Source organism: Echinops telfairi, unplaced genomic scaffold, assembly GCF_000313985.2.
Source record: "Echinops telfairi isolate 266 unplaced genomic scaffold, ASM31398v2 ScPeMD7_7469;HRSCAF=8507_0, whole genome shotgun sequence".
NCBI lineage: Eukaryota > Metazoa > Chordata > Mammalia > Afrosoricida > Tenrecidae > Echinops > Echinops telfairi.
The window spans coordinates 65,628,651-65,636,898 of record NW_022111372.1 but is presented as its reverse complement, the minus strand read 5'-3'; the positions used below and the strand labels follow the sequence as shown (position 1 = coordinate 65,636,898).

At 38.4% G+C, this 8,248-nt stretch overlaps 1 pseudogene; it reads left to right on the top strand.

Moving 5' to 3' along the window:
* The window catches only part of LOC115873529, a 23,332-nt pseudogene extending 16,942 nt beyond the window's left edge, over window positions 1-6,390 (top strand).
* Window positions 6,391-8,248: the final 1,858 nt, after the last annotated feature.

The window sequence follows — 8,248 nt, the reverse complement described above, 5'->3', positions numbered from 1 at the left end:
CTTCCTTCACCAACTTCAGTCCTTGAGAGGAGTTTTCTTCAAAGCTCCAGATTTTTTTCCAGCTTCTGAAAAAAAACCACTAGTTCAAACTTCAAAAAGCCAAAGAGTTTCTCTTTCTTCAATCTGTCAACAGCCCCCAGGCAAGTCTCTCAGAATGCAAATGTACTGAGTACTCAAAGCACTGGGTGGGGCTTCTTTTCAGAGCCATTTTTGCAGATGTGTACTAAACCCATGTAATGATCAAATTTTAATGGCAAGTGGGTTTATAAGGTGTCTATATTTTATGCTTCCCAATAATCATTTCTATAAATCCTTTTATCAGCAATAATAAGCAGAAGAAATCAGTATAAATAAGGTAGAATCAGATCCTAAACTCAATTCTCAAAACAGACAAGTTCAAACCTTATCTATCTTATCATAATCCTTATCTAAACTATTCTATTGACAACACATATGGTATGAGGCCTCTGACTGCATCAAACCAGAGCCAGGCTTTCTGTCAGCCATTTTGACCTTTTGTCAGCCATTTTGACCTTCAGTCAGCCATTTTCCATAAGCAGCATGGTTTGTGAGAAATTCTAGGGGAGATTTCTACCCCGGCGCTCAAAATATACATTAACAACATTCATGTTTGCCATTTCACACAGGAATAACCAAAGACTACACCAAGCAAAATAATCAAAATTTTAACTTCCCATATTTTCTCCAGAAAACAACACAGTAAACCACATGGAGAGAGCTGACTTCCAACTAGCCAAAGAAGAAAAACTACTATGAGCCAGAGGTCAAACATACATTCACTCTGCACCTTTATTATTTGTTTCTCTATTACACCACTCCCAAGGTACTATGCTATGTTAGTCTGGATAGACTAGAGAAACTAATCCAGGGAGACTCATACGTGTATTAGAAAGAGCTTTATATAAAGAGTAATTGTACATTAAGAAAACATCTCAGCCTGTCCAGATCAAGTCCATAAGTCTGATATTAACCCATATGTCCGATAACAATCTATAAAGTCCTCTTCAGAATCATGAAACACATGCAATGATGCTGAATGCAGGAAGGTCACAGGCCAGTGGATGGCAAGTCTGGTGGATCCAGTGGTATTGCAAGCATCTAGCATTGACAGAGGTCTCCACATGGCTCTTCCAGCTCAGGGTACTAGCCTTTGTCAGTTGCAATGTCTCCCAGGAATGTGAGCTTGGTCAGTAGAGAGTCTCCAGCGAGCTCTTTATCTCCTTAGTGCCTCCAAATGAGGTCATCAAGCTGCCACCTGATTGACAGGTTAAATTCTACCCCTTCATTTTGAATCCTATCAAATAGGCAGCAGATTATATAACTACCACAGTGTCTGTGTTCATTAGGGATATTGGTCTATAATCTTCATTGTGGGGTCTTTACCTTATTTGGGTATCAGTGTCATACTGGCTTCTTTGAATGAGTTTGCTATATCCTATTATGTTCTGGAATATTTTGAGTAGTATTGGTGTCAGATCTTTTCTGAATACTGAATAGAGTTCCCCCATGAAAACATCTGGTCTTGGACTTTTCTGGGTTGGTAATTTTTTAATGATATATTTTATTTTTTCTTTTGTTATGAGTCTGTTGAGTTTTTTAATATCTGTCTGCATTAATTTGAGTGGCTGGTGTGTTTCAAGGTATCTGTCAACTTCTCCTAGGTTGTTGAATTTGTTTGAATAAAAATACAGTGTTTCATAGTAGTACGTTATTATTCTTTTATTTATTTCTATGCGTTGTAATGCCACCCTTTACATCTCTTATTCTGTGTAGTTGCATTTTTTATTTCACCCCTCTTTGTTATGTTTGCCCATGGTCTACTTTGTTAATCTTTTCAAATACCCTGTTTCTAGATTTTCTAAGTTTCTTTTTCCATTTCCTCCCCATCTCATATAATTTATTTCTGCTTTGATCTCTATGATTTCTTTCCTTCTTCTATTAGAGAGTTTGTCTTGGGACCCTGGTTCCAGTTTATGAAGGTGTTATGTTAGAGTATTAAGTTAGGATTTCTTCTATTTTTTTGTACAAGTGTTAGTTTGTATGTGTGTGTTGGCCTCTGATTCGTGCTTTTCCTGTGTCTAATAGGTTTTGATATAGTGTGTTATCATAATCATTTGTCTCATGGATTTTTTAAAAGTTTCCTCCATTACTTGCTTTATTTCCCAATCATTTTTCAGTATCATGCTGTTCAATTTCCATGTGTTTGTCTTTATGTTTTTGTTCATTTTTGTTGATTTCTAATTTTATAATGTTGTGGTCTAAAGCGATTGGATGTTGGATATCATTTTTTAAATTGAGGCATGTTTTTTGGTTTAGCATGTAGTCTATTTTCAAGAATCTGTGTTGGAGAAGAACGGGTACTGTGTTTTTGTCTGATGGAGCTTTCTGTATATTTCTATTAGGTCGATTTTGCTGATCGTGTTGTTGAGCTTTTTGTGACTCTGCTGAGTTTTTCTTGATGTTCTCACTTTCCGTGAGAGTGGCATATTGAAAACGCTTGTTTGTATGATCCAGGTTATATCCCTTTTCAAATTCTCTGAGGATATGATTGATGAATTTGAAGGATCTTTCATTGGGTACATGCAGGTAGGTTTACTAAAGTTATGTCTTCTTGGGCTATTTTTTCCTTGATCATCATGCACTATTCATTCTTGTCTATTATTATGTTGTTTGTCTTGAAATCTATTTTCCAAGAGATTCATATTGCTACCACTGCTTTTCTTGGTTGCTGTTTTCTTTGTATGCTTTTGTCCAGCCTCTGATTCTTAGACTGTTTATGCTTACGTTTGTGAGGTGAGTTTCTTGTATGCAGCCTATTAACGAACTTTGTCTCTTATCCATTCTGCTACACTCTTTCTCTTTACTGGGCATTTAGTCCATTAACATTCAGTGAGATTTTCGATATGTTTGTATTTGTTACTGTCATTTTGCTTTATTTATGTACATACTATGTGTCATTGTATATGTGTGTTGTGTTTAATTTGTTTGTTCTTCCTGTATTACTTGTTTGACTTGGAAGTTGCTCTGTGTTGTTAGTTTGTTGATTTCATATTTGTGTGCTGTTCACAATATATATATATATATATATATATATATATATATAGTGTGAAGTTTATATCAAAAAGAAATTGTATAGTGAAAAAACCTCCCAGCCCAACCCAGTCCAGATCCCATAAGTTTGATAATAGCCCATATGTCTGGGTCTAGTCCATAATTTCCTCTTTAGACTCACAGAGCACATGCACTGAGGCCAAAAGCAGGAAGACCACAGGGCAGCAGGTGAAAATTCTTGTGAATGGAAGCATCTTGGTGCTGGTGCGATGCTCCTCCAGGATCTCTGAGTGTATCAAAAGCCAGAAAAGTGAAGCAGAGAATGAGAGTGTGGTTCACCTCAAGGGAGAAAAAAGGGGAGGTTCCCAGAATCCTCATGTGAAGGCCATGCCCACATAGAGGCATCATCAGGCTGTGACCAGATTAATTGGGCTAGACTGCACCACTATACTAATTCAGCAAGTTGACATGAAATTATGGAACCACCGCAGACACGCCTTGTCAACTTGAAACTTTTATACAACTCTTTAGCTATACATAATTTTTATACAAAGCAATATTAAAATCATATTTGTACTTAACAGGATAAAATTTAAATGCATATAATTCAAAATGTGTCAGCCTCCTTTAAACATAATATTCTACAAGTGAACAAAACAAAAAAATGCTACATTTAATAATTGCAGTTATGTGAACACCTACTCTGTAACACTACAACCTATGTGTATACTCCCCGCCTATGAACATTTGTAAGCCGGCTACTTCATGCCTTTGCCACCCAATTTTGGGTATCTAATTTCTATATTGCCCATTTATATCAACCCAGAGCTCTGAGGAGATAAGCATGTTCTTTGAAGAGAAGAATCTTCATTACACTTGGAACTTCGTCATATCAGGACAGGTCATCCATAAAGTCAGCAGCAATATGTACCCATTCATAGGCTCAAAAATCTTCTCTTCACCTTGTCGGGTTTTGGTAAACTCACTGTGGGTTGACCACCCCACTTAGCCTCATCAGGATGCCCATTGACAACTGTACCTTTCAACCATGGACTCCATCATAAATTCTCAACAACCCTAGCAGTTCTCCTTGGGCTAGGTCATGAATTTTAGACAAACCAACCTCCTCTCATCTTCTCTTACAATTCCTATGAACCAAGTGCACAGGTGTCAGTGGGCAGACTCAACCTGCACTTCTCCAATTTCCACTCAATAAGTGGATCCAGCTAGTCACCTGGCAAGCATTTTGGGCTGCCTGCTGGCTCTCTTTAACCTTCAGTCCTAGAGAGGAGAGTTCTTCTTAGCTCCATAGCTTTCCAGTGTCAGGCACAAACTGCTAATTCAAAATTTAAAAAGCCAAAGGGTTCTTATCATTTCTTAAGTTTTTCAAGTGAAGTCTCTTCAAATTCCAATGTCCTGAGCACTCAAGACACTGGGCGAGGCTTGTCTTTTCAGAACCTTGTTGCAGGTGTATCCAAAATCATTAGAATAATTATATTTTAATGACTGAAGTCAGTGAGCTTACAAATGCTCTATATAAAAATATGCTTCCTAGTAATCATTTCTATCAATCATTATATCAATAACAATAGGCAGAAGAAATTAGTGTAAATCTAGTATATAGAGTAGTAATTAAACCCTAAACTCAATTTTAAAACAGTCAAATTAAATCCTTATCTATCTTATTTTAATCCTTAGCTAAATAATTCCATTGATACTGAACTATGGCCTTAGACCGCTGACTACATCAAGCAAGGGTAGGGCCTTCAGTCAGCCATGTGACTAAGCAGCAAGGTCTCAGAGAAGTTCAAGGGGCAAGCTTTCCCCTTAGCTCAAAATTTACATTTATCACATTAATTTTTGCCATTTCAGACAGGATTAACTAAAGACAACTTCTATGAATCAAAAGTTTCACTTCCCATATCTTTCCCGGACAACAATTGAATAAATAGTGTGGCCCTATGGGCCCTCTGGCTAGCCTAAGAGCAAAAACTTCCTCTTCCATTTTTTTAATCTCCCCCACCTAACATTTAATCTAACAATCTCCCCCTGGATACTTAATACAATGTGTCTACCACCCCCTTACTGCATGCCTAATAGAGTTAATTACTCCCACATAATACTACCTACCTAACACCCATAATAGCTACATCAAGATGAAAATCAGGATGAAAGTCAAACTTCAGCGTCTTCATGTGTTGAAAATGAGGTACAGATTACAAATCCATTACAAACAGAACTGTGCCATCCACAGAAAGAGCAGGGCAGTAAAAGAAACCCCTGACTCCAAGCAGGATCATTCAGAGTTGGAAAAAAGTGATCTCACTGAAATCTAGATTCAGAAGCCGGAAAACCAGGATCTTTAAGCTGTGGCAGACGTTCCCTCACCAAATTAGAGCCAAAGAGCAGAGAATGCAGTTTCCATGGGAAAAGGCAGAAAATATATTTTTCTGCCTTTAATAAAGATTCAAAAATACTTTTAAACAGCAGAAAGTCTCTCTACACAAATGTTGTCTCCAAAGCTGAAAAAAAAATTTAAAATCTGGGAACACTCCTTCAAACTTTAAGAAGTTTCATGAGGCTCATTTTAAGGAAATGGAGTCCATTGATCAATATGCTGAGAGAACAGGGAAACATTTTGAAAAGTACCACAATTCACTTAACTAATTGAAAAGCTCAGCCTGCTCATAAGGGGATGGTCATGACTTCTTTGTGGACTCCAGTTCAGCTCAGAAGGTGACCCTTGGTGGCGTACACTCCAGCCAGCCAGCATCACGTGCAACATCGACGTCAGGGCATCTTGTGTCCAAAGCGCTCCTTCAGTTCCTGTGCATTCACAGTCACCAAAATAAATTTTAGGTTTTCAGCTTCTACTGAAGATAATGAGCATAAAACATTCATCGACCAAGACTCCAGACAGAAAGCCTCCACATCTGACCATCCCTGGGAGTCCCCAAAAGACCCACAAGTTGAAGACAACCAAGGCTGATCCTACTGCTGACATGATCTCCTTCAAGCTGTCAGCAAGAGGCGGTGCAGACTCTGGTCTCCAGCAGGAAACTAGTGCTCGATCTCAAAGCAAGTTTGTCTCCTCCCCTCACTTCTGAGCTACACAAAGGAAAGCTGAAGCCACGGGGACAATCTAAAGAAAATACTTCTCTGTATGCACCTGTGAGCAGAGGGAGCTTCTTTAAGAAAATTTATGAGCAACCTCATCTCCAAACCAGAAGAAACACTATCAAGAGCTTCAGGAGAAGAGAACAAAGTTTTGGGAGCTTGAAGAGGCCTCACCATAGCAGCAAATTAACAATTTCTTAACACTCTGTAAATATTCTGTTAATCTGAACCTTTTTCCCCCTCTGGTTCTGTAAATATTTTATGCTGTTACATTCCTTTTTATCAAAAGATACTTGTCTACTCTTAATTGTATTTATATGTTTTTATATATGTTTTATAAATTGTATATATATAGCCTCTACATTTATTTTATCTCTGAAAAAAATGTGCCCCCATAGAACTGAAGATAAGAGATTAAGAACAGGGAGAAGCTGGGAAAGGTAGGACATGTCTTCAAGCCCTAGTACAGAAAATCCAGTAATCGTCATGAAATACGGGCCATAAGCTTTGCTCATGACATTGATGTTCTATCTGCCACAATGTTTTTGCTTAACTTATAAGCACCTTTGTTATGATCACTTCATTATATTCTCTCATTCTAGCCTTGCTAATTTAAAAATAAAAGATATGGGGTAATGTGGAAATGTGAGCATTGTTGCTTAAAAGATCACTGCATCATTTTGAACTAGTATCATACCGAATATTTGGAAAGACTTAGAAGTGCTTAACATCATGCTTATATTTATTGTGCTTCAGTGGAACTTTAGAGTTGTGTGCTGCTTAAGATTTTCATAAATCATTTTTTTTTCTCATTCTGGTAAAAATAAGAAAGAAAAAGAAGTTTTTTAAAAAGAAAAAAGCCTGGAAAGGAGTGTGATTTGGTGTTGCCTTCAGACAGGGTCATGCAGAGCCATCCTCAAGGATGGGGGGGTAGTTTTGCCAAGGATGGGGCGTTAGTTAGATCAAGCTCCCCAGCTTGTGTGAAGAGTTAGTATTGTCACTGTTTATGCCACTCCTGGCTGCCAGGTAGAGTTACCCCCATGAGGCTCACTAGGCTACTAGCTCTACCATTGGGGAGGGAGGGCTGCGAGGGTATTAGACCCAATCTCCCTTGGTGTGGGCTGAGGCCAAGTCTATTTGTGTTTATATGCATAGCAGGCAGGCATTACTGCTTTTTATTTTAATGAATTTGTGTCTACATATTTTTCTGCTGAGAATTTTTTGCTCTGGATGTGTAGGATATCCCTGTCCACAGCTTCTCTCTGTTGATCTCTACAATTCCGTGCCATGCCTGCTACTTGTTCACCATCTTGCTCTGGCTCCTCTGATCATTTTTTTTGCAACTCCATTGTCTCTTTCCACAGGTATAGTCAATTTGATTTCTATGAACTTAACCCAGCAAGCTCCACAAGAATAATCATGTTATTGCAAAAGGGTATGTGCAATGAAGAAGTCATTGGTCTTACAAACTTCTTTAATGTGATATCTGGTTTTGTTTCTATCACCAAGGCCATAATTTTCAACTACCCATCTTTGGATCCAACATTTGCATTCCAATCACTAGTGATTATCAATACATCTTGACTGCATGTTTGATCAATTTTGGAGAGCAGAAGTTGGTATGAAAACAAAACACTAGATGCTAGTAACAAATACTAGAAAGTGAGGTGTCATAGGAAATAGAGGAGGGAAGGACAACATGAAGGAAGCCTATAGGAGCTTCAGAGAGCCTTTTCAAAACTCTAAGCCGGAAGTGGTGGAAGCTGCTGAGACCGGATGTATCACAGACTGTGGCACAGAGACTCAAAGGAATAGTGCCTAGATTATGGGGTACTTTTCCCCGATCTGGCCTGAAATTGTGGAACTCTGGGACAGAGTGGTAGGCAGGCTAGCTTCCTGTCGATGGAGACAGATGCCAAGGGATCATGTGGTGTGGCTGAGAGCCTGAAGACTTGAGAGAGAAACTTGGAGAAACCAATGGCTGTATACTTACTGTTTGCCGATCCTGCTTGTGGCAATCTGTTGACTTCCCTAATAAATTCCCCTAATTGTGAGAAAA